This window comes from Hoplias malabaricus, chromosome 12 (genome assembly GCF_029633855.1).
Source record: "Hoplias malabaricus isolate fHopMal1 chromosome 12, fHopMal1.hap1, whole genome shotgun sequence".
In the NCBI taxonomy this organism is placed as follows: Eukaryota; Metazoa; Chordata; class Actinopteri; order Characiformes; family Erythrinidae; genus Hoplias; species Hoplias malabaricus.
The window spans coordinates 23,177,782-23,204,883 of record NC_089811.1 but is presented as its reverse complement, the minus strand read 5'-3'; the positions used below and the strand labels follow the sequence as shown (position 1 = coordinate 23,204,883).

Here is a 27,102-nt window from a genome sequence, read left to right as displayed (position 1 = left end):
GTATGTTTATTTTTAGACAAAAGACTATAAACGACACAAAAAGCTCCAACTCATCTCAGAGTATGGTGTTTCATCACTCCAGAGAACACATGTTCACTGCTCTACAGCTAAATGCTAGATTGGATTCATACCGTTCTAGTTGGCCTTTTGTATTAAACATCATATATATATAAAAAAAAAATATTTATATGGTTAAATGCAAACTAAAAATATTTAGTCTGGCTTTTAGGTATTGTCTTAAAAACCTTTATGGACTTTTTATTTATTTTACTATTTCTGTAATTACATTTTTATTTTATTATTGATTTTACTTCTTATTCAAATATTTGAGTTGTAATTTGTTTTATTCTATTAAATCTTATTTTTTAAAACACACAGTTTCATTTTAACCATAATTTAAAATTGTATCATATATATTTTCCTTATCACCCCTGAACAATTAAAAACAAGTAGCTCCCAATAAAGCAACTTCACAGAAGAAGGGGCAATGTAAAAAGATTTAATTCCAAGTAATTTTGGAGCATTTCTATTGGGTCATTCGTCATAAATTTTTACCACAATGTGTGTTCACAATTTGAACCTGCTGTGTTCAAATGATTTATTAAACCAAAAAAGTTGTGACACTAAACAAATTGTGAATAAAACTGAATGCAGTGATGTGGAGATGGCAAATGTCAATATTTTATTCGTAATAGAACATAGATGACAGATCAAAAGTTTAATCTGAGTAAAAGGAAAAATATGTTGATTCAAAATTTCACAGTGTCAACAAATCCCAAAAAAGTTGGGACAAGTAGCAATAAGTGGCTGGAAAAAGGAAATTGAGCATATAACGAACAGCTGGAAGACCAATTACCACTAATTAGGTCAATTGACAACATGATTGGGTATAAAACGAGCTTCTCAGAGTGTCAGTGTCTCTCTGAAGCCAAGATGGTAAGAGTATCACCAAGTCCACCATTGTTGTGCAGAAAGATAAAATAGCAAAGACTTAAGTTACATCATCAAAAGATTCAGAGAATCTGGAACAATTGCTGTGCGTAAGGGTCAAGGCCATAAAACTCTACTGGAGGCTCGTGATCTCCAGGCCCTTAAATGTCACTGCACCTCAAACAGGAATGCCACTGTCAAGGAAATAACAGAATGGGCTCAGGAATACTTCCAGAAAGCATTGTCAGTGAACACAATCCACCATGCCATCCGCCGTTGCCAGCTGAAATTCTACAGTGCAAAGAGGAAGCCATTTCTAAGCAAGCTTCACAAGCTCAGACGTTTGCACTGGGCCAGGGATCTTTTACAATGGAGTGTGGCAAAATGGAAGACTGTTCTGTGGTCAGATGAGTCATGATTTGAAGTTCTTTATGGAACACGGGACGCCATGTCATCTGGACCAGAGAGGACAAGGATAACCCAAGTTGTTATCAACGCTCCGTTCAGAAGCCTGCATCACTGATGGTATGGGGTTGCATGAGTGCTTGTGGCATGGGCAGCTTGCATGTCTGGAAAGGTACCATTAATGCAGAGAACTATGCTCAGGTTCTAGAACAACATATGCTCCCATCTAGACGTCATCTCTTTCAGGGAAGACCCTGCATTTTTCAACAAGATAATGCCAGACCACATTCTGCAGCAATCACAACATCATGGCTACGTAGGAGAAGGATCCGGGTACTGAAATGGCCAGCCTGCAGTCCAGATCTTTCACCTATATAGAACATCATGCATCATAAAGAGGAAGGTGCGACAAAGAAGCCTAAGACGATTGAACAGTTAGAGGCCTGTATTAGACATGAATGGGAGAGCATTCCTATTTCTAAACTTGAGAAACTGGTCTCTTCTGTCCCCAGACGTCTGAGTGTTGTAAGAAGAAGGGGGGATGCCACACAGTGGTAAAAAATGGCCTTGGCCCAACTTTTTTGGGATTTGTTGACGCCATGAAATTTTGAAACAACATATTTTTCCCTTAAAATGATACATTCTCTCAGTTTAAACTTTTGATCTGTGATTTGTGTTCTATTCTGAATAAAATATTAGATGTTGGCACCTTCACATCATTGCATTCAGTTTTTATTCACAATTTGTTTAGTGTCCCAACTTTTTTGGAATCCGGTTTGTAATTGGACAGTGACATTATGCTTTGCTACACATTTTGTCATTTTAGTTGTAATTTATAGTTTGATTAACTAAGTAACAAAATACGTATTGATTGATTGATGACCTTCAAGGTTCATGTGGACTTTTACTTGTGTTTCATTTCACGCTATTCTGTGGAAGTATGAACAACTGCATATCTGTCTCCACAATGGGTAAACATTTAAGTCATTTTAAGTGGACATATTATAATCTTTTTCCAAAAGTTAACACTTGTGACATGCTTTGGTTAAAATAATTTTTTAACCAAATTAACCGGATTAAAAAACAAAGCAATTTTTAACCCTATCTAAACAGTTCAGAATGGCCTGTTTTCCATTGCTGCCTCATCTTTGTGTTCTCAAGTGAAATAGGACTAGTGTTGTGGCTGGACAGATTCAGATCATAAGGCGGCACTATAGTCTCTGCACTTTACGTAAGAAGCAGCACAAAATCAGATTCATTTTATCCCATCTTTTCTGGCTTAAGCAGCCCACAAAAGACTGACTAGTTTAGTGGGTGCTCCAGAGCCACAAAGTGATGTGCCTACAAATAATAATTAAAAAAAAAAAGTGATTATATTATGTTCCCTTTAAATCACTCATTATAAAGCATGTACTTGGTTTAAAAAATAAATAGGAGGAGGAGCAGTTGGTTGCAGTTGGCCACCTGCAGATACTACACCAAACCAGTCTGGTTAAAGACTGCCATTTACTAACAGCCATTTACTCAGACTCCTTCAAGCAGGATCTGTGCTAAGGCCTGATAGGTTAATTAAAGGGTCTTGCGGTGGAGGAAAAAAATGTGATTTGCTCTGAAATCCAGACTTAGTCCCCTGATACCCTTAGAGCAGGCTCCCCAGGTAATCTGGTGGTATTGGACACGTATTGTGATCAGGATGTGCAATAGCTTAAGGTAGTGGTGGACCAAGATAATGTTGCCATGGTAACCCAAGTTGGAGCTCAGGAGATTCCTGTTCCTCTGGATCGACACACTGGCTTCACTGATGACCAGACACTGGTCACTATCTGTCAGACTGCCATTTTGTGTCTGAAAAAAATATCTTCGGTGTGTCATCATCCATTAATATGCCATTGCTGTGATGAGGATGATGATCATCATCATCATACTGGAAATCAAATAAATGTGTCAGTCTCTAGTTGAGCTAACTTCAAACTACTCCCGAAGACACGGCCAATGGAAAAAACAATAGAGCAGGCTATCGGATGATCCATGAGCAGCTGCTTTTAAACATTGTTCACTGAGTGGAGTACAACCATGTTAACAGTTCACTGCAATTTGACTAACTGAGCTTCAATTGATTAACACTTCATCAAGAGACAGTGATGGAGAGCACCACATCTTCCCAATCAGCCAACATTAGACTGTTCAAATATTCCACAAATGAATTGTGAGTGAAGATGTCACCAGCGATAATGCACTTAGATTAAAATGCAAATGAATACAAATCATGTTTGACGCTGTAATTATTTTATTCCTTTTATTTTATTTTTTTATTTTACCACCCACAGTGAGTGTCTGCCATTTGCACTGACCAGCTGTCATCGTTCTGATTTGGCCGCAAAGAGCAGCAAAAATAACAGTTATTAAGAGCAGTTAGAGGGAGAGAGGCTCTATATAAAGGGCAAAGAAGAAGCTTTATATTGTCACTGTGGAAACAAAACCTCACATCTCCTTTTTCCTTCCACATAATTTGAAATTAACTCCTGTTGTTTAGAGCAGGGGTTTTCAATCGTGTGGGATAGGTGCCACCATCAGTGTGCCTACTTTAAATCCTTCCTACTTGTTTATGCAATAAAATAAACATGCTTGAAAAATCAAATACCCTACCCTACCCTTCTCCAAAAGTTACATAGTGCAGATTCTGAGCCCAGAGTAGCAACAACAGAGGCTCTATCTTCTAATTAGATGTTAGCGAAGTATCACAATGATTTCAAAGCTGTAATTTTAAGGTAAAGATTTTATGTAGTGTTGCTTTAACAAGTTCTTCCAATTGAAATGCACCCCCACCCCCACCCCAATATATTGAAATCCCCTGGTTTGGAGCTTGTCAAAATTTCTGGTCAAATGTCAAAGAAGATGGACCAAGATGACTTCAAATGAAATCATGCTACATTAACTTACACTGAAAGCTAAGATGGTTTTTGAATCTGCTGTAAAGCTGAATTGCTGAGATACTAGATTTTATAGCCCTACATAGTCTCCTTGTAACCCAGGATACTGGGGCAAGTCTACACACTGGATGAGCTAGTATATATGTGTGTGTGTGTGGGTGTGTGTGTTATACGGGGAGTGCAGATTAAGATCACCTTTCCATTTCACCGGGGCTGTGGAATGAAATGGCAATCCCAGGTGTGAGTGCGAGTTGAGGGGGAGCGGAGGCGAGTGTTCAGGCATCTCATTGCCATGCACCGCTGGAGCCGGCCCCCTGGAGGATCCTGAGAAGAATGAGGGCAATTCAACTGGAAACGGGGCGGCTCAGAGGGGGCTCGCCCGGGACTTGATTCTGGCCAAGGGGGGGAAGGAGGGGAAGTGGATTCGACAGGCACTAGAGCAGCAGCACTCCTGTCCAGCTATAACATCGCAAATGAATGCTGCTGGATTTGCCTCCGCCTTGGGGTAAAGAGGATCTAGACATTTTATATATATATATATATATACACACACGACTATCATTGCATTAGGAACAACTACCTATCAGTTCCACCAACCTGACTGGAGCATTTTGCAGTTCTACAATTGTTCTACAGACTGTGGTTCACCTGTTTCTCTGCATATTTTCTTATCCCCATTTCACCCTGTTTTTCAGTGGTCAGGACCCCAACAGGACCACCAGAGTGCAGGTATGATTTGGGTGGTGGATCATTCTCAGTGTTGGAGTGCCACTGATGCTGGCACAAGTGGATCAGACACAGCTCGAGTTCTTTAACACTGTGTCCACTGAAGAACAAGGTGAAATGGTGATATGAAAGTGTGCAGGAAAAAATATGTGTCTTGCTTAGATAGTCCTGCTCACATTTAAAACTTAAATAACTAAGCAAAGCCCCTACTTTGTAAGACAAAATTGTATCCATTGGAATTAATTGGAGAGCATAACTGTGGTTGGAACAGCTGAAAGTAAAAATGTAAGAAGAAGATGAACAAAAATATGGACAGATACAATCTGTGAAACCCAGGCCATTAAAAATCCTGCAGAGCCAAATAGAAAAAGTTGGAGAAACACCTCCATTTTGTCGCCAAGACTTAGAGCCTATTTGACAGCACTTAATATTAATATTACTATTAAATACTAATAAAGTTAAGAAGACAGAGAAGACGACAGATTTTACCATCAAACGCTTCCAAAAATATTGACACTAGCATATAACATTATGTACTGGCTTTTACATTCACAGAATATTTACTTTTACTCATAGTTTGTAAAACACTTCACACAATATTAACTTGGCTATAAAGTCTTATTCTCAACTCTTGTTTCTCATGTCCAGGTCTAGGTTTTGCCCTTGACTCAGTAGCAGCACTCATCTGGCATTTCCCTGGACCCCTCGCAGCTCCAGTGCTGCAGGGTGTGTTGGTGCTGATGGAGGCAATTGCCACCACATGAAGGTGAGGTAGGGGTGGCGGGGGACTGGGTCTAAGGGAATGACGAGCAGATCAATATGAGGTGACAGGTCTGGACAGAAAACTCTGACCTTCCAGACCCCACGCTGACCCCACCACACAAAGATTTAAAGAGCACTGAGCTTTCAGCCCCCAAAGCCTTGCACACAGTTCATTGTGCAACTTTTTTTTTTTTTTTTTATCCCATGCTTTTTTTTCACATTCTTGCCAGACTTAATCTGGTCCCGCCTTCTAAAGCCCTGCCTGGCATTGATAGGAGTGACGTGAGAATGGGCGCTCAGTCTAGGGAGTAAACTGCCTGTTTGTAGAGGAGACTCATTTTGGAATCAGTGGAACACATCAAGTCCTGTCTGCCCGGTCTCCTGGGTCTTGGATATGGGACAGGGTGGGGAGTTGTTGGGGGATGTTGTGCAGAGATTGTGTGTTTTTTTTAAAGAAAGAAAGAAAGAAAGAAAGAAAGGAGAAAAAAACAAGTACAAACGCTTGTATTAGGAACACAGGAAGTGGAGAGAGGAGAACAGGAGGATGATATATTCAGCCTGAAAATAAATGGAGGCGTTTTCTTATCTCTGTGTTGGAGTTTTGCAGTAAGGGAAACAGAGCCCTAACAGACGGCCTTCCTCCGTTCCGCCAAAGCTTTGTTCCCATGTTGAGCGCCCTGAGCAACTGCGGGCATCTGTGGCACAGAGGCTGGTCCTGCTGCCACAGGCCGAGGGGGAAATACAGAAGAGTGTAAAAGGGTGTGTGTGTGTGTGTGTGTGTGTGTGTGTTTATGGGGAGGAGCAATGGAACCCAGCCAAGAGCGAAACTCGTACAGAGTTGAAATATGCCAGCAGAGCCACACAGCCTCAGCTCAGAGTGGAAAAGAAGAGGCATTTTACATAACAACAAACATCACATGCAAGACAGCAGCAATAAGCCACTAGCGCTTCACTGGGAGCAGAAAGAAGAATATTTCAAGAATCCTAAGTGTCCATAAGTCTCAGGGTCTCAGAGGGTCTCAGAGCTGCTAGCTCTTGTCCGGTCTGTGGAATTATAGCATTGGGCTCTTGAAGCTTCCTGAAGATTTTTCAGATAGCCATCTTATCAGTATTAAAGCCAAAAATCATATGCGCAGGCAAGAGTTCACATGGAACCCAAAGAGAGGGCTTCCTCTGGCCTGCGCTGTGTCTGAGAGAAAAGCTCAGCTCAAAAACCCACTTCCCTCTTTAGAGCCCCTCCAAACAAGCCCAGTGTGATGAGTCAGCCCAACAACAACCCCAGCAGAGAACCAAGAGGAGCCACAGTTCCCTTTACTTTGTCCCTGCCCCTTGTACGGGAACTTGTCAGGCTTTTAGAGAAGAAAAGGGGAATATCCAGTTCTCTACATTCAGCTCACTAATTCTGTTTGGGTTTTTTTGGTACATTTTTAAAAATGTTTTATTTATTTATTTATTTATTTTTCACTGCTGCCAGCACCACCCACGTTGGTGGCAGTAAGCTTTCCACTTCCCTCTCTCAGAGATCACTTCAGCACTGTCCATTCAAACACTGCATGCCAAAAGATCATATCGCTGGAGGGGCGAGAGTGAAGCAACTGTGTAAAAGCTTAGGAGCGGTATTAGCTTCTGCTCTTACTGAAACTAAATTGAAAATGAACTTCCGTGGCCCTTGTGTAATTCATTTTCCACACGCGCTCCGTCCACTGACACTGCGCGAGCCTAACCCTGGCCCTGTGTGTACTCTGGTGAACACTTTTTCGTCTGTTAATCTTTTCTGGCACACCGTGAATGACTTCAGACTTTCCATTTCATAAGGCGCATTTTCCTTGGCAGGCGAGGCAGCCCTAAGACTCTGGATGCTTTTGGGACATTTCTGAATTGGACTCAAGAGGGATATGCTGCCTCAGTTCCACTGAGACTTCTGAGTGTGTTTGTGCGTGTGTGTGTGTGTGTGTGTGTCTGTGTGTTCTGGTTGCTGGGCTTTACCTCAGGGACACCCTCAGCCATTCTCCTCAGGCTAAAATCGCCAGAGGAAAAAAAAAAAAAAAAAAAAAACAGCTTCTTATTCAGTTTTACAAGCAATTGTATACTCATCTCCTTGCTCCCATTATCCCAGTAACTATGACAAATGTGTCGCCCACAGAGAGATGAACTGGGGAATCAGGGAAAGGCCTGACCAGATGAACTGTAAAAACACAAAAGCGCCTATTCTTTTCTCTGAGGATTAGGCTGGACGCTGCTGAGAGTCATTTGAGTGGAGACTACATATGAGCAGGCTATTTTTACCCTCCGCTGTTAAGACAGCAAGTGAACAAAGTGAATAAAGCTTTACAGCTCATAACCCCTTCCACCACTCAAGCAGATTCCATTATCCAAAAAAAAAAAAAGAAAAGAAAAATGAAAAAAAAAAAAAAGAACGAGACCAAGCAGCAAAATGGGAGCTGTGAAAAGGCCCTTCAGCCCATCATCTTTCCTCCCAACATGCCCTGCTAGTCCCCCAAACACATGATAGGAAGCAGGAGCCCATTAATAGAATGCTGATACTGGGGTAAACATTAGGCTGGTTCTCCACAGGGTTAGCGGAAGTGCTTGCAGTACAGTGCACTGCCCTTGGGCTCCAGCTATTTCTGCACCAGGAGATCCTGTGTCAGTAATACTGGAGAGTTGGGATGGCCTGGCTGGGTACACCTCCAGGCCTCAGTCTTGTCCAAACTACTGTTTTGTGATGTAGTATGATTAAAGAAAGATTATTCACTATGCACCACCAAAAAATAACAAACAAGATTAATGTGATTATTTATGTCATTAATAATTCTTCTATAAACTAAAACAAGATGAAGCATAAAAATGACAAGTTTTCTAAGATGTCCCTTTAAACATTGGTGAGTAACTCCCAGCATGGTCCAAGAAAGGACAACCAGTGAAGTGGTGACTGTTTCATTGGATCCCAAAGGTCATTAATGCAGGGAGCACAGTTAGCCTGTGTGGTCAGACTCCTCAGAACAGATTCTGTAGCACAAATAATGATGCACTATAAGTTAATCAGGAATTTGTGCTGCTTTATCTTTTCCATGGTATCAGACCAGGCAGGCTAATCTTCACCCCCTTACTCATCAGGTGAGCATGAACCTGCTGTTGGTTCACTGCTTGTCCTCCCTTGGAATACTGGGTATACCACTGAATACTGGGAACACCACATAAGACCTGGACTCTGCTCTGAACCAGACAGTTTCCATGCTTCCAACAAACCAACTTCAAGAACTGCCAGTTCACTTGCTGCCTAAGAAATCCCACCCCTTTGACAAGTGCTATTCTAATGAGGTCCTTGTTAATAATGTCACCTCTCATTTTTTTAATCCTGTGGTTGATCAATATTTATTAGGGGGGAAAAAGGTCCATATAGATGTAGGTGAACCAATAAGTTTTAAAGATTTATTTTGTGTGTCTGTGTCATTTTATTCAACAAAAATAAAGTAAAATTAAGTTGTTTTGAGAAGGGAGAAGAATTTACATCACTACATTGGTTATGAGTTCCATGAAGGAAACAGCGCTGCAAAAGCATGTGCATCAATAAGTTTTGTTTTTGGGGATAATATTTTATCCAAAGGATAAGAAGGAGATTTCAATATTACTTATTAATTAACATATTAACACTTAATTTTAGGTAATTCTGATTAATAACATGACAACTGTGATTTTAATACCATGAATTACATTTACAAATTACAACTATATATATATATATATATATATATATATATATAATTGTAAATATATAAAACCCACTTCACCTAGCATAAACAAGAAATTGTACTGCAATTGTTGGTGATTGTTGGAAATGCCAGAGAATTTGCTCATTTGCCAAAAAATTATATATACATACATTAGATATATTTTGGAACAAAATGTTACAAGAACAGACTCTGGAGATGTATCACCTGCTAATATGAGTGCATGTGTTACAAAACTGTTAAAACTGTTACAACTTGGACTCAACCTCTGTCCCAGGAATGACTACTTGTTTTTATACGTTCTAGAGCAAGGTACTTCCAAACTCTTCATAATACCAAAGTGACCAGGTTCTAAATTTAAAGTGAACACTAATATTGTTTAGGTCTTAATACAATTATCCCTAGACTAATAATATTAATCATCCTGAGAAGTCAGTAAGCTGGTGAGTATTATATAATTCTCTCATTAGTCACACTACTTTTCTCAAACTGTCAACATATTATATAATGTTACAAGGTAAATTATTTGGCAAGTTCTCTACATTGCTAAACCAAGAAGGGCTGAAAGGTCAGGACTGTGTAAGTAGATGAACAGAGGACAGAGTCCACCCAAAACACATAAGCCATCACACTTGCCCTGTATGCAAACATTTAGGTGACTATGGTAGAATGTTTGTTAGCAATGTTAACATCATAAATCAAGCAATAAAATAAATAAGCAAAACCATGTCTAAGCAAAGCGTTTGTTTGTGTGAAAGTAATATTTTCATGAAAATATCTTTAACATGTACACTGTAAATAATGCTTATAATTTTACTTTATATTGTGATAACATTTTGGATAACATCATTGGAAAATTAATTTTTCCCAGAATTCTCTATGTTAGAAAAAAAGATTATTTCCAATCCCAAAACACATATCTTGAAGGTGTTTATATTGTATCTGTAAGAGGTGGATTCAGTGAATGAGGAGGTTGTTGTTGTTGTTGTTTTTTATGGGAGGAGCTATACAGTATATATAGAATGAATTAGCGTGAATTTGATGTTATGCCTATAAGAGGCAGTGAATGAACAAATTGTTGTTGTAGATGGAGCTAATTCTACAGTATTTTGACAAAGTTGGGATATGACAACATTGCACTTAATGCTGAGTTCCATTTACTTCATAAGTTGGATGGAGCTGGGAATGATGTTACACCAGAGCTGACCAAGTTCCAGTTTAACAATCAGAAAACCATATTCTGTAGGTTTTCATTCTTAGCTAGTTAGCACTGTTAGCGATACCAGATCATAGTAAATTTATTCGATATTTTACACATCACCATGGAAACACACCTACATGCCAAGGTACTAATATATAGAAGCACTAATAAACTGTATGAAACTATGCTTTCACACACTGTTGATGCGTGGACAGCCATTTTAGATTCTGAACTCAGTTAGTTAAGGTCTCCAAATATTTTGTTCAGAGTAGAAAATCCATTTAATTAGAAATTTGCTTCATTTGAAGTCGGAAATTCAGATGTTCAAATTAATGATTAAATGATTAATGCTCTTTATTGAACTCACATTTGCCTTTATAAAGGTTTAGAAAGCCACACCCAGACCATAACTGAAAGGGGAGGGGACTCTTTAAGGGAGGGCACACAAGGGACAGTGAATCATCTTAACACTTACAACCACTGCCCCATACACAAACATCCCAACAGATACCAGTATAATTAAACTACATCTACATAAACAACAAGGACAACATAATGTTTTTTCCCCATGAGGCCTCTGGGCGTATGCTGGGAACCATTTGGAATGGCGCAACCCCTTTACTGTCCATAGCCATGTGGGGGTCAAACTCACCCCACAGTATGTAATGAAGTTGAGGTTGGGTCATTGTTACTGGGATAGAAGTTACTGGAGCCCATTATGGTGATTCTAATGCTGTAAAACACTGAAGGTACGATGCATGTAGCTAAGCTATCAGCAGGTTATTTTATAGTGTGTTATGTAGTTATGAGACTAAAATATTTTAAGTGCAGGTCCTTGGAGTTGAAGAGGTTAAAGGAAATTGAATGCCATGAAACTAGCACATACACCAGTCTTCTTTTGGCCAAAGGTCTGCAGGAGCAGGGGAACTTCTTTTAGCTCCGTGTTCATGTTCACAGTCAAAGCAAAAGTACATGTGGGTGTTTCTTATGCAGCTTATCCATTTCTCATAAACATGTCTGGTTTCCTGAGCCCTGGTTCCTCTGCTAAATCTGGCAGGGCCACAGCAGTCTGACCTCTGTGTGCACTCTCCTGTACAGCTGCAAAATCACTCTGCTTTACATCCTACACACATGCAAACAATACTCACCAACCAGAAAACCAACCATTTACAAAGCTTATTGCCACTAAGCTTCTGATTGCAAATGACCCCCCCTCCACACACACACAAACAAACACACACCCAGTGCAAATCCATCCCTCCATCCCGTCTCAATCTCCCTTCTATATATACAACTATTAACCTTAAAATAGGGGACTGTGGTCAGCGCCAGAAAAGGCTGACCCCTACGATGACGGGCACCCTTAATTCTTCCCCCTCTTCCCCCTCTGTTAAAGAGCAGGGGTGTCAATGGCCAGTCTTCCAAAATAGAAGTGACACAAAAACCTCAAATGCACTCAGAGGTAAGGGTGGGCAATGAGGGGAATACATGGTACGAAAATACACTTTTAAGAGCACATTGAAACAACTACATACAAAATATGATCATTATTGTAATGTTAAAAATTATATTAGCCATAACATTAAAACATTGTCATACTTCCTGTCCATTTTATCAGCCCCACGTACCATGTAGGAGCTGATTCTACAATTACAGACTGTCATATATCTTGAAAATAGAAGTAAATATTCATATTGAAGGATCATATTGTTATTATTGTTATATATGTCCTCACTACATATCTTTACATGATTACAAAGTCCTAATCACTTCTAAGCATCATTACTCACCACTACTCAACCTATCCTTACTGCTTCTACATATTCAACTCACCATACTAATCCATATTGATCCGTCTCACCTCTAATCACATCAACTCATCTCTACACACCACAGCTTGCCCCAACTCATCCCTACTCCCCTATTTGATGTAGCAATGCAGGGTTAATCACTGGGGAAGAACCACAACTGGAGAAAGTTGAGGAGGAGTGGATCAATAAAAAATGCACTGTGGCGGACATACTCCCAGCTCCTTATTTACTGACCTCAAGCCCTCAGTGTGTTTAAAGATTGGCTGTTCTGATATGTAATGCAGAGCACAGTGCTAATGAACTGCCGGCAACACCCTAATTTTCTCTCTCTCTCTCTCTCTCTCTCTCTCTCTCTCTCTCTCTTTTCCAATACAATTCAATGCTTTTTAGCATGAAATATATATATATATATATATATATATATATATATATATATATATATATATATATATATATATATATGTATAAATATTTGTGTTCCCCTCATTTTGCTCCTCACATTCTCTGTTCTTCCCCCACCCTCTCTCACTCTCACTCTCTCTTTCCAGGCTCTATGATAGTAACACATCCACTGTGCACTGTAGTGACAAGCTTCATTCAAACATAGATCCAGACTGAGTTTTTCGATGGAGGGGAGTTGGGGAGGGGGGTCATGACAGGTCACTCTGATTAACGAAGCAGGTGCTTAATGTCACATTCATTCACATGTCATTAATCCCTCTTTAATGAACTCAGCCCAGTGTAATTAGTCACATCAGTGACATGAGAACTGCAGATTTGACAGGCTTCACTGTCAGGACTGTCACACAACGGCGAGTGTTAAACATCACTCCTTCCCCTGTGACCATTATTTGCCTTGCATTTACCAGAGATTAATGACACAGTGCAATACACAATGGCAAGTGAAATCATTTTAATCTAGTCAAAATGTCTGATGTGTATTATTAGAGGAGTGCTGTAAGAATAGCATTTATTTTAAAACTATTAAGCTCATTTCTAGATGTATTACTTCTTTTTTGAGGCTATTATCCTCAGTGAATATGTTTTATTTTTTCTGGTAGATCATTTGGCTTATTTCAATAAATAATGTGGATAGTTTTTCCAATAATCTTTCCATGAAAAATTCATTGGAACAAGCAAAATGATCTGCCGACGCAATAAGACGCAAGAAAAAACAGAGTAAACTGCCTAGAAATAGATTCAATAACCTTATAATATATTTAGGACAATCTCGTTATGTTTTCATTTAATAACATCCACTTTTTGCAGTGGATTCAGGAATACAATGGTTGTGAATGGGCCACACTGAGCATCATTATCTCAGTTTGCAATGCACATCCTATTACTTATCCAACCTCAATGGTCCATGCAGTGATTGACAGCAGAGAAGAAAGTGTGGGCTCTTAAAGCTCCGCCAGCTCTAGGGGCACTGTTTGGATATCACAGCTGTCCCAGGCTTTTCAACTAAAATCCATTTAAAGGTGGCCAAAGCTAACTTTTTAGAAGCCATCTGTGTGCCAGGACCAGCTGTAGACTGCAGGGGATGTTTTTTTCCTTTTTTTTTTTTTTTTGCTGGAAAGGTGGTGCTTCCATCCAAAGACAACATAGCCCCGAGCACAGATGTTGCAAACAAAAACAAAAATAATGTTACATGATCAAGCTGTGCTATGTTATTTGGGACTTTTGCGAGAAATTACTTAACAATTTGGCACCAAAATACTTGGTGCCAAAAGATCACTGCATCTTTTAGCATTTAAAGTCCAGAAGTCTGGACACTTTGTAAGAAGTATGTTCATGGAATATTTATGAACAAATCAGTAGCACTCCATAACAAATGCAAATTTCTAAATTTCATACTGAAATATTCCCTGAGTGCATTTGTTAATATATAAGTGTATAATATAAAAGTTTAAAAAACAGGATCATTAATGTTTAGTATATACACGGTCATATAAGAATATTATTGCAACCAACTTATAAGTGGGTATAAACACCTAATTTATCAGCTCCATGCACCATATAGCAACAGTTTGTGTCAATCCTCCTCTAGTACTTCACCAGAATGCTGCTGGCTGAATATATTTTTGGTTGGTGGACTATTCTTAGTTAAAGCAGTGATACTGAGGGCATTAAAGACTTGAGCAGCACTGTGTCTGATCCACTCATACCAGCACAACACACACTAACACAGAACCACCACGTCAGTGTCACTACAGCACTGACAATCATCCACCACACAAATCATACCTGCTGTGGAATGGTCCTTTGGTGTACTGATATATAAAAAATTATATTTCATTTCTCTCCTTTGGAAAATATTTATTTCCCAAAACTTTCCAGTCAAAGGAAATAAAACCTTAAATATAAAATATAAAAAGATTTAGTTCGAAGTAATTTCAGAGCATTTCTACTTCTGTAAGATTTCACACAATGTGAAGGACAGCTGCTGTGTTCAAATGATGTAGAAAAACCATAAAAAATATCCATAAAAATTGAGATACATCTTTTCATTAGACATTAACAATATATACTTTTTGTGTTTATACATTTTTATTTAGAATCAATGTTTATGTAATATAAGAGAGTGAGTTTGAAGAACAATGTTTTGTTCAGATTCTTCTTGATTGCATGAATTTGTTAAATCAACAGCACACATTATTTAAAATCATTATTTATTAATTAGGAATTGAAGGATAACCTCACATAATATGGACTGCCACAAGGAAAGATCTGGGAAAAGTTAAACCAATAACATTCACACACAGAATTTCACACTTACTGTTGTTTATCATATCAAAATATATATCATATGCATTTATTAGATTTCTATATGGGGCCACATGACATTTACATGAGCTTATAATGTCTAGCATAAACATGCCCATTACTGTACCACTTATGAGCAACATGACCATGCCACTTTATTGTAAATGGATTGGATTTAAAAAGTCTTGGAAAGCTGTGATATCTAAAACGTGACCAAGCCATAGGTCAACAAGCTCCAAGAGGTTTGTGTTGTTTACAACCTCTGCTTATTTCTCTTTACTCAATAAACACCGCTGATGGAACTCATAGGGCGCCATGTGTGACATGATATTTTCATTGGGGCCTATGTAGCTCACCATAACCTTCAGTATATGGAAAAGTGAGAGAAAGCTGTAACCAGCACCATGTGCCTCAACCTCTCTGACTATTCATTTATAGCAAGGAGCTGTACTTGCCAAGTTCTATTTCAAGCTGTGAAAATGAGCATAGTATTTTCCTGTACATCAGTTAAGGTTTCTGTATATAGTGATGGAGAGTGTGGAGGAGTGTATTATCATCAGTACAATGACACACTTCTCTCTGTCTGGGGTGCTAGCCAAATCATTCAATTCTTTAAGCAACAGGACTTAGTCTCCTCATGGCTTCTCAGCCCCTCCCCCAAAACACACACACATATACAAACACAAACACAGGTGTGTACTCAAACACACTGATAAACAAGGGCACACATGTAAATAAGTATGCACACACACACAAGCCAATTACCTGGGATCTCCACTGCATTTTTTCTGAGCATCAAAGAAATAAATAAATAAATGTAGTGCATTTTAGTGCATTTGGTTTTAGGGAAACATCTTACAGACATGTAAATCCACATCTTAGGACAAAAAAAAAGTCAGTAATGATATTTCTATATGTTTATGTTTATGTGTAGGTGTATTAATTATAGCTAATATTAAACGATGTAATTGTAATAATGCATGTTTAATCAGAGAGGTAATGTATATATTAATGTATCGAGGTCTTTATGTTCCTTCTAATCTTGTTTATATACTGTTACTTTTTCAGTTCTCTTCCTCTTTCACTCACTTGGCTTTTTCTTATCTCAAAAGTGTAGAGTAATTTTTGAATGGGCTTGAAATATCTTGTGCGCCATTGTACGAAACCTGTGTACAACTCAAAACTCTTCCCGCAGGGCAAGTTCACAAGAGAGAGTACAAATGCTTAATTCACTTAATAATTACGTAAATACAAAGTGAAATAAGTTTAGGTCAGGTTCACCTGGAGGCTCAAATGTAAAATCTTGCCTGGGGCCTTTGATAATCCACAGCCAGCTCTTCAGGAAAACACACCTAAGCAAGTACAAACACACACATGCACCATACACGATCCACAGATGCATGCATATAAGCACCTCTACTATTCAACTATTGCAACCACTGTCTGAACACTGCACCATGTAAATCTATGTCTGCTCTCACTTCCTCGGGGCTAAGAGCAAATTTTAAATACTACCCCTCCAAACAGCAAAAGAACCTGCTCCTTTCCACAGAAATGCAGGTAAACACACATTTATATTTATCCTGATTTTTTTCAGCAGACGCACACTCACTTGTGCGTGCCCAGTACACATCCTTTCGCTCACCCACCCACACAATCCGATTGAGCAATGCACAAACTGATTGAGCAATGCAATGTACAATACAACAACACTCCCTCGTGAGCATAAACACTACTTCAAACTCCATACACAGTTACTACATACAAACATTCATATTTACACCACCCCCTCCGTGGTATTTGGCCAAATAACTACTGAGATGAGAAAAGAAATGACAACAGTACAAGGTTTAGCGATGTTAAGTAATACAGGAAGTCCTTGCGAGAATATTTTTAAACTGAAATTTGACCCAGTCCGGCACTCATAGCCCACTTAATAGAATAAGCAGCTGTGTTTACATTCATGCTTCACTTGCATTGGCTTCTGCTTTCAATATTTTATATCTTATTTTAACTGTCATTTTAATATAAGGCCTAGAACTAAGGCATGTAAAACCTGAACAACTACAAGAGTTTAATAAGAACATACATTAACATGGCTCAGGGCCCCCTTCACCGCGCTACGCCTCTCGCTTCAAATTGATAGCACATGTTGTTTGCTTAATTTCTCCCCAAAACGCTTGACCTACAGCTGGTAACAGGGTTCACACGAAGCAGAGCAGTCTCCTGATGTCCTTCTCCCAGCTCCCCTTCAGAAACTGCACAGCCTTTGGATTTCAATTTGAAGCAAAATAGCCTTAAAATTACCCAGGAATTTATGCATGCTAAGTCCAAACATCACAGGCCACCTGATGCTAGCTAACATCAGAAACTGTTAGTTTACATAAAAGAAATGGACAGTAAGCTTTCTTGTCCAGTGTATTAAATTCTTAGTGCTAGGGTTGCCAGTCGTCCTGTATAATACAGAATTTGCTACTACGGACCACGCCCGTAGAGGCTGAAACGGGGAGGTGAACTCAGAAGTATTTGGAGAGGAGCTCAGGGTGGCTTATGAATGCATATGTAGCCGGACCCCGTTGGATAAATTAATATGAGAAAAGGGTGGAGACGGGGTGGATGTGGGAGCAAGTTTAAAACAGGAGGCTCGGTGGGTTTGATAATTGCTGAACATGGCTCTGAATATGGGGATCAGCAGGAATGACCCAGCGTGGAGGAGCGAGCCAATGTAGTGAAGTAGTCGGGTCGAGATTCGTTTCCTGAACTAAATGAAGCGAGTTTGTCCGACGTGGAAATGACATGTATATATAGGGCTGAGAGGAGGAGTTTGGGCATGGTCCTACTCCCAAAATTATGTTATTACATAACTTCAATTATCCCATATTGAACCGATATGTGATGGGCTTTGTTCCATATCTTTGCGGTTAGAGTGTACAGATGGTTGGTTTGATACAGACAGAAAGTCAGCTGCTTCTGTCACTCCACAACTGATATGTCAATCATTTTCGATTGACAGAATTGAGGTCAATCACTTTTATTTAGCCAATCAGTTAGCTGTCCATCATTTAATGCTGCAGCCCACAGATTGCCAGTCCCTCCTACAGGCGTTTGTTTTGTGGCAGTGGAGAACTTAACTTTCAACTCTGTTTTTAGATATAACTTATTTTAGCACTGTGTCTTGGAGAAATTTCATTTCTCCCTCAACACATCTGCAATGACAAGAAATGGCAATAATGCTGACTGATATTTACAATCAAAGTAATTATTTATATATAAAAACACATTAGATAATTCCATATAAGATTAACAATACATTTTAAAAAATATTCCCAGAGTTTAACAAAATACAGGAGTCCTAAATAAGCAGACTCTTTTTTATATTTAAGATAGGACTTAACAATGGAATAAAACAATGGAAAATATGTATTTTAACCTAATTAATTATTTATATTTTATGTACAGTAATTCGTTCGGATACAACCCCAATTCGCAAAAAGTTGAGACATTGTGTAAAATGTGAATAATATAAAACCAGGATTTATTCATGATAGAACATAGACACATATCAGAATTTGAACGTGAGACATGTTATCATTTCATTAAAAATATTAATTCATTTAGATATTTATGGCAGTAATGCATCAAAAATTAAGTTGGGACAAGGGCAACAAAAGGCTGTAAAAGTAAGTGGTACTAATTAAAAAAAACTGGAGGAGCAATTTGTAACTAAGATACATAACTTTGTTTAAAAAGAGCTAATCAGTGCATTTTATCTACACTTACTTAAATATTTCTCCCTACTTTATAAAATTATAACATTATATTGATGGGTTAGAAAAAGCCAATGAGAGGAAATGTCCATGACTAGCACTAATCAACACAACACAGTTTTGAAACTTCCAAAAAGTTCTCTCAGGTTAAACTGACAACGAACAGCGTTGTGCTGCCTGCGTTGCCATGGTGACGAACAGAGAGTGGCAGACAGACTGCGTTTATAAAGTGGCGCAGACTGCGATTCCTCTCACTGTCAGATAGATTCATGCTGGGTTTCATCTCCGGGCAACTCATCAGCATCTATTTCAAACTCCTGACTGTGTTCATTAGGCTCCAGCTGATCCTTATTCCATGTGGATTTCCAGCAGCCTTCGCCACTGAACGCTCTACAACCGGTAAATTATTGTTTTGTTTTTGTAGTGAGTAGCATGGCCCTCCCTCTGCATCTTGCTGACTGTGTTAAAGTTTAGCCAGTCCCCTCTCCCCACCGCATGGCGTTCAGTAAACAAGCTTGTGCTGGACACACAGGTCAAGGGTTGAATACACCAGAGGACACGCACAAGAACATTTTTTGTCAACTTAGCAAAATGGGGAAATGAGGAGGAGCTGGAGAAAACAGGACTCGCTGGCCTCCTTTCTCCTCATTACTGCCCTTCACCCACGCCTCCTCTATCCCGTGTGTGGAGGACCATAGCAGCTCCAACATGCTGGAGGCCATCAAGGTGCAGCTCTACTCTGTTTTCTTTTGCTCTGTTCTATCTCTCTCTCTAGCTTGGGGGTTGGGCTACATGCTTGGCAGACAACGCTCACTAGTGTTGAATTAATTCCTACTGTTAAAATAAACACAAATTAATGGAATAATTAATGGTTTCTCCTCAAAAATTGATTTACAAATCCCACATAGGCTTCCAGAGAGCAGAGACAAGATAACATAGAGTGTAGTAACAAACTACATTATATATCACTAGCACAGAATTGATCAGAAAAAGTGATGTAATTGTCATATTTTGGTAAGAACTAATTCATTACAAGAATTCAGAGTATAACTAACATTAATCTCTCTGGATTGATGTTTCTCTCCCTATCGCATAGAATCTGTTACCTCACATATCACAACTGGGAGGTTAGTGTTCACCTCCAAGTGTGTTCTATCTATCGAAATGCTGTGGCACCAATCTGAAAAGACAGTGCCTGGCTTCACATGTCTCTGAGGAAGCATGTGCTGGCCTTCCCCATCCCAGTTTGCTGGCCTTGTGTGATTTGGGATGACCTAGCTCAGAGGTCAAAGTGGCAATAATAACACTGCTACAGTGCATGAATGTCCAGTCAAACTGCTTACATGCTTAAAGTTGCGCAAGACCATTTTGAAGAATGAAAGCGGATGCAGGTCTATATCATGTTGAAGCATATGGATGTTCTCTGTGTTCACGACTAATGAATGGCATTTGGAAATAGTATTAAAAACTAAAATAAATAAATAAAATAATATAAAATAAAAATACATAAATCATATTCATACATTTAAATGAACAGTGTGTAATATTTTTACCTTAGAATTACAGCTTCTAATGCATTGTAATGCTCCACTGACCTGTAAAAAGCAGAATGGAACCTATATTTTTGTGACTCTGGACACAGAACTGCAGAAACTGCACTATGTAACTTTTGGAGGAGGGTAGAAAGCCAACCCCTTTGTCCCGCTCATTAGTGCTGTAAAGATTAAACGCTTGGGGGAGCCCAAGGAGTACAATAATAATGATAATTATCACATCGTGTTCTGTTAAATAAAAGTAATATAAATATCATTCACTCTTTTTTGAAATTTTAATTTTCTTAATTTGGCTTAGATTGCTTTTATAATTTGCAGTACAAAAACATATAAAACATGAAAAGGTGTACCCTTATGAACAATGGCCATGGAATCTTATCATTGATAAAAAGTAATAAACACACTGTTCCCAATCTATTCCATCCTATAATTTTTAGAGATACCCTTGTTATGTTTTTTTGATCATGATCATATTGGTTATTCCAGTTTTGTGCTACAAAATAAAACCTAGGTTTTTCACACAGTGAAAAAAGGTGACATCACTCTATCAGTTGCTGTATGTGTGCCAAGCATGACTGAGTCAGTGTTGTTAGTGAGTAAATCATTCTCAGCTTCTCATATGCTGGAGCCTACGCCAGATAACTACCATGAAATTAACTTTATTATGAACGGATCTAACATGACATGACGCAAGAATCTCCATGTTTTTCTGTGGCATGTGTTTTTTTCTGCCTGTTCACACCAATGTCAACTGAAGTCACACATTTTTCGACCTAGTATCCTCTAATGGGGGCTGGACTGAGCGGCTTATTGGCCATGCTGTAATACAGTCGGCATGACAACCAACGCTTCATCACTGTGTGGTTTTCCTTCAGTGTGTGCTGCTGCACTCTTTTGTATCTGTTGTTGAGGTCAGTTTCTGTGCTTTTGCTTGGGCCGTTCTGAAACCCTGGGGCCTGAGCTTCTCTTGGGCTTCTACAAAACCCCAGGGCCTGGCTGGACACAGATGGGTCCAGTCCAGGGCTCGCTAGTCACCTATAGCCTGGGCCTGGAGCTTAGTTTCTGGGAGGATGTGGGAGCTTTTCAGGGATTCTGCCAGCTGATCCCTCCAGTGTGGTGTCCTGCAGCCGACAGTACCCATCAATAATTCACACTCCCCCCCCCCCCCCCCCCCCACACACACACACACCCCAGCCCACGTGTACAGCCCTCCAGGCAACACAGAGGTGTGCTAACCTTGAGCGTTCCCTCATTCACTCCTCCACTGGAGCCCACATTGGACTTTTAATGGAATCCTGCCATGCAGCTGAGTAAACTGGGGCTAGCCTTGGTGATAAGAAGATAAGCAGACTTTCCTCTGATGATTGGCTGCTATTATTGAGCCCCTCACCTGGCTGATTGCTGCCTCCCAACCCAGGGACAAAATCCTCCAAAACACTCCAGATAAAGGCCACATAGGGAATCGAAGGCAAGGGCAATCCAAAGAGTCAAAGGAATTAAAGAAAAGGTTGATGGCTATTGATCAGGATCGGTGAAACCTGTTTACATCCAGTCTTTTCTAGGTATGGAATATGATAGCAGATAATTACAAGATAATTATGTCTAAATCTAGTTTACATAATTCTGTAGCATTTTTCAATATAGTCTCTATCTGCCACACACCTCATGTATGTGGATTAGCAAAGCGATTCATATAAAATGAAGAGCCTATGTTTTAATTACTGCTTCTAAGGCTTAACATTAAACACTGCAACATTTCTGTGCAGATTTATTTATATTCATACATGTGAATATTAATGAAGTCAGGTCCTGATGTTGGGTAATTAATTCTAGAACACAGTTTCCACTCCAAGATGTACTGGATGGTGCTCTATCAGTCCAGGTTACACTACTACACATCACAATGCCAAGAAGTATCAACTCTTTATCCACAGCATTACGCATAGTGACTTTGGGCTCATGTTTAGCTGCTCCAAAGTTTCTCATTTCCATGGTTAATCTATATATCTGACAGAGAAACCATTGTCTAAAACAACAATTGTTACCAAAGTCAATGGGAACGTGCTTCTGTATCTGCTTATCGGTTCCCACCCTAAGTCATCTGTGCTTTTCCACTGCAAAGTACCTACACTACTCATCTCTACTCGTCTCTAGGAATGAGGTCCTTGGTAGCTTTTATAATCGCATGGTTCCCGCGCAAAATGTAGCCAGTGAGGACACAAAACCCTATATCTAACAGAAACCACAGCCTTTGGAAACCACAACAGTGGCGGTGCTGTTTATTCATTATGTATTTGTTATATTTATATTTTGGGATTAAACACAGCTTTTTCATTCTTTGCTGCAACATTCAGCTCAAGCTGGTGTTTTTCATTGCCCACCGATCGAAGGAGCATTTTAACGTCTTCAAAAGACCACAGCATAATTTTAATTATAAACAAATGTGATCTCTGACCAATCAGAGCACTACAATGTTTACGTGTCATGTTAAGTCCCTACTTGACTTGCTTGGAACCATGAGTGAACTAAACATGTGATTGGTTCCAGATACAAAATTTTCCTAATAGGAAAGCATCAGAACAGAGTAGAGCTGAGTTGAGTAGATTTGAGACAAAGCAGTGGAAAAGCACCATAAATTTCCACCTACATTATGTCCAAATTTTCAATGAGACCAGACTCACAAGACTACAGAGGGGGGCAGACACACTTAGGAGCAAAATTAGAAGGAGTAATCAGGCATTCTAATCAGGCAACCTATTTTAAACATGGCCACCCCCATGTGAGAGACCCACTCAGAACACAAACTGACATTCAGGGATTAATAAATCATTTAGGATTGTTCCTATCATTTGACATGCAATAATAAATATAATAAATCTTCCGTTCCATATGTATTGTTAGCTACTTTTTGGTGGACTTATTGTACCTTTAATGTAATATCATGGCATTGTATTGGCAGGCCAGGTTGGCATGATGGGCACATGCATAGAAAGTGTCTTGGAGTGAAGGTTTTTTTTAAATAGAGACAGAGAGAGAGAGAGAGAGCGGGAGGGAGAGAGCGGGAGGGAGAGAGAGAGAGTTAAATAGGACCTAATCTCTTGGACTGAATAGCCTTTAGCAGCAGGGGGGCAGCTGAAGCCCTGCTTGCCTCACAGCTACAGGCAAGCATTAACACAGGGTAAAGTCCCACAGGTCAGAACACACACACACCAAACGCTACCCTATACCATACCCCCACACTGCTCCCTGCGTACGAATGCCTTTGCTGTCAGCTCTGGCCAGGTTTGCTGTAATTGAAAAGAACAGCCACAGGCCAGCCCCCAGCCACACTGCACCGGGCTGCTGACAGCCAGCCATCAATACCAATGACTGTTCCCCTACAAGTGCCAGAGGAGCAGATGACATCCAAGACGCCACCCATGCAACACCCGCCCCATCAGCCTCCAAACCACAGACACACACACATACATACACACCTCCCACCCCCCTGGTGTCCTTCCACCGCCACACGAACCTTCCAATCCTTAACCCATTGGTCACCACGGTTACCGAGCGAAAGAGCCTGTCATACCCTTTCTTCATCCTCATTTACCTACATGTGTATGGAGGCAAATAACTGACAACAATCAAACTTCTGGGCACGACTTCAGATATAATACCATACAGGTACGTATTTGGATCAAGCCCAACATGCCCTTTGGTTGAATGACAGTGATGAAACATTTGTGTACACCATTAGAAAAACACCACCGTCTGCCGTTACAGGTTTTGTTCACTAAGATACAGCATATAAACAAGTATGAAATGTTGTTGTATTCTTTCTCCACTCTCATAAACACATATACATGACAAGGAGCAAAGTTTCCTAAACCAGTGTACACCTCCTGGAAATAGAGAATTGTCCAGGTACATTTTGTTCACCAAGGTACAAACAAGATACATGTATATACTCATAGGTACAGCAACAGTCTTAATAGGCAGTTGTGTATCTTAAATACTTCTAATGCTATGGTGGGTCTAGAGTCCCTAGGGGAATATGTACACCTTTGTGTTCCTTATTTGTACCTAAGCCTGAGGCAGAGCACATGTACATAGAGCTATTGTATAATAAAATTAATTAATAAAAAAAATAAAATAAAATAATAATAATAATAATAATAATAATAATAATAGAAGAATGGATAAAATGGGGAAAAATGTGTCACTTTTATTGTCACTTAATATATATGGTATTTTTTGGAGCATTTCTATTGACACCCTTTTGAACATGATGTACTGGGCAGGTGGTAGATTAAAATAATACAAAAATAAAAATGAAGATTAAAGATAAAAGGATTTGCTCCAAGAGTAACATTTTATATAACATTTTAGATGTACCCTAACTATATGTGGTACCACCCTAGTGACATGAGGGGGTCCACCTTGGTGACATGAGGGGTATCAGCCCCCAGTTTTTAGAAAATATAGAAATAAAGCCATGACTATTCTTAAGCATCCACCTCCTTCTTCATATGCACTTAGTTAGTTAGACACACACACACACACACACACACGCTCGTACACACGCACCTTTCTGACAGTGTGTCAATATTTAAACCCCCCCAAAAAAACCACAGTCAGGAGCAGCAAGTTCCCTCATACACTCCTGTGTCACTGGCAGCAAGCAACCAACAACAAATGAAGCCCAAACATTTACCGACAATGTGAGTGATACGCGGGCAAATAAAACTCTGTAGAGTAGCTGAGAGATGCTGCTTAATTATGCTCTTAATTATAACAAACAAACCCAGCAAAAGACCTTCACAGTGGAAACGAAAGCACACACTTTCTCTATCTATAGTAGCCCATATCACCTGCACAACGAAGGTACTGTCTCTCTCTCTGGTGTTTGTAGAGGTACGCGAAGCACTATTGAACTAGTGACTTGTCATTCGACATGACAGCACAATGACAGCTGAACATGATGCACGGTGGCACAGAAGAAGAAAAGAACAACACAACAGAACAGAAACACACCATAAGAGAGAGGAGTGAAAAGACAGATACAGACCTGATCGGGAGCTGCAGAGCGGCTGAAAGTGTTTTCCTTATACAGTCCGCTCTCTCTCTCTCTCTCTCTCTCTCTCTCTCTCTCTCTCTCTCTCTCTCCGAGACTCCCTCCCCTTCTCGGCTCCTCTCAGCTGCTCTGGGTAGTTCTCAGGAAATGAATGGGGGGCTCACAGAGAACTGTTGTACTTGCAAATGACTTACCGCGGTCACATGATCCGCTAAATGTAGGGTGGGCCGGTGGGTGGAGGCTTCATAAGCAAGAGAAGACAATATACTCTAAGCTTTAACAGCGTGCATCGAATTACACGGGGCCCCTCGTGGGAGGTTTCCGACATGTCTGCTCCACTCCCTCCCGCCTCTGTGTGAGAGCCAGGGCGAGCGAGGCACGGTAGAGTACCTCCTCACCCGAAAGGGAGGGCCGAGAGAGAGAGAGAAAGCGAGCGAGCGAGAGAGAGAGAGAGAGAGTGAGAGACTCTTCCTACTGTGAGACATGTCAAAGAATATGACAAAAGGTAGAAGTTTGACGGGAATTTTTAAACAGGAGGAGAGAAGTGAAGTAAAGATCAGTCTGTTCTTTTATGTGGTCTAACAGTATCTCGCTCTTCATGTTCTAGCGCTGTCAGATGTGTTTTACACTCTGCCCGCCCATATTCTGTGAATACGGACGTACAACTAAGCGTGAGTAATGTTCTTAGAAAGATTATACATGAAACAAACTGTACACAACCCATGCTACGTGTTGGTAAGAGAGGTACAGACACCCCAACAGTGGAACTGCATTCTCTGCAGTGGATCCATCCAATACATCTGGGAGTCTCTCGTGGCTGAGTGCCATCTAATCCTCACTGAAATGTTCCAGATGTGAGAAGCTTTCCCAGAAACGTATAAGCTTTATCAAAGAGGGGAATAATTTCCTTCAGTTTCCTTGATTTCAAAACATTTAGTATGAGAAAGGTATCCCTGTGTATACGTTGTTTTAGATCAATGAGCATTCATTCATTGTTCATTCATTCATCCTTCCATTCACTCTATTCTTCCATAACAACTTCATTTTGTTTAGTGTCGCGGTAGATCCAGAGCACATTTTCACACCCATACAGAGTCATTCATACACTCACACCTGCGAACAGTTTCATACAGTCCCACATTCACAACTCTGGACCTATTCTTACACTCACCCAGTCACTCACACAACACACCTGTGGACTGTTTCACACACTCACCCAGTCACTCACACTGCATACCTGTGGATCCTTTGACACACTCAATCAGTCATTCACACACTCACCCCTGTGGACGGTTTCACACACTCACCAAGTCACTCACACTGCACACCTGTGGACCGTTTCACACACTCACAAAGTCACTCACACAGCACACCTGTGGACCGTTTCACACACTCACGAAGTCACTCACACAGCACACCTGTGGACCATTTCACACACTCACTCATCACTCACACTGCACACCT

The 27,102-nt window shown here is 39.9% G+C and overlaps 1 protein-coding gene across 2 annotated transcripts in view; it reads right to left on the bottom strand.

Moving 5' to 3' along the window:
- Positions 1-25,971, bottom strand: part of klf12b (Kruppel like factor 12b) — a 76,020-nt gene extending 50,049 nt beyond the window's left edge. Inside the window, exon 1 of one of the 2 annotated variants that reach the window (XM_066686111.1) lies at positions 25,633-25,971. The gene's annotated coding sequence lies outside the window, so the exon portion shown is untranslated. The remainder of the gene's footprint in view (positions 1-25,632) is intronic. The other variant, XM_066686112.1, reaches the window with a different exon arrangement.
- Positions 25,972-27,102: the final 1,131 nt, after the last annotated feature.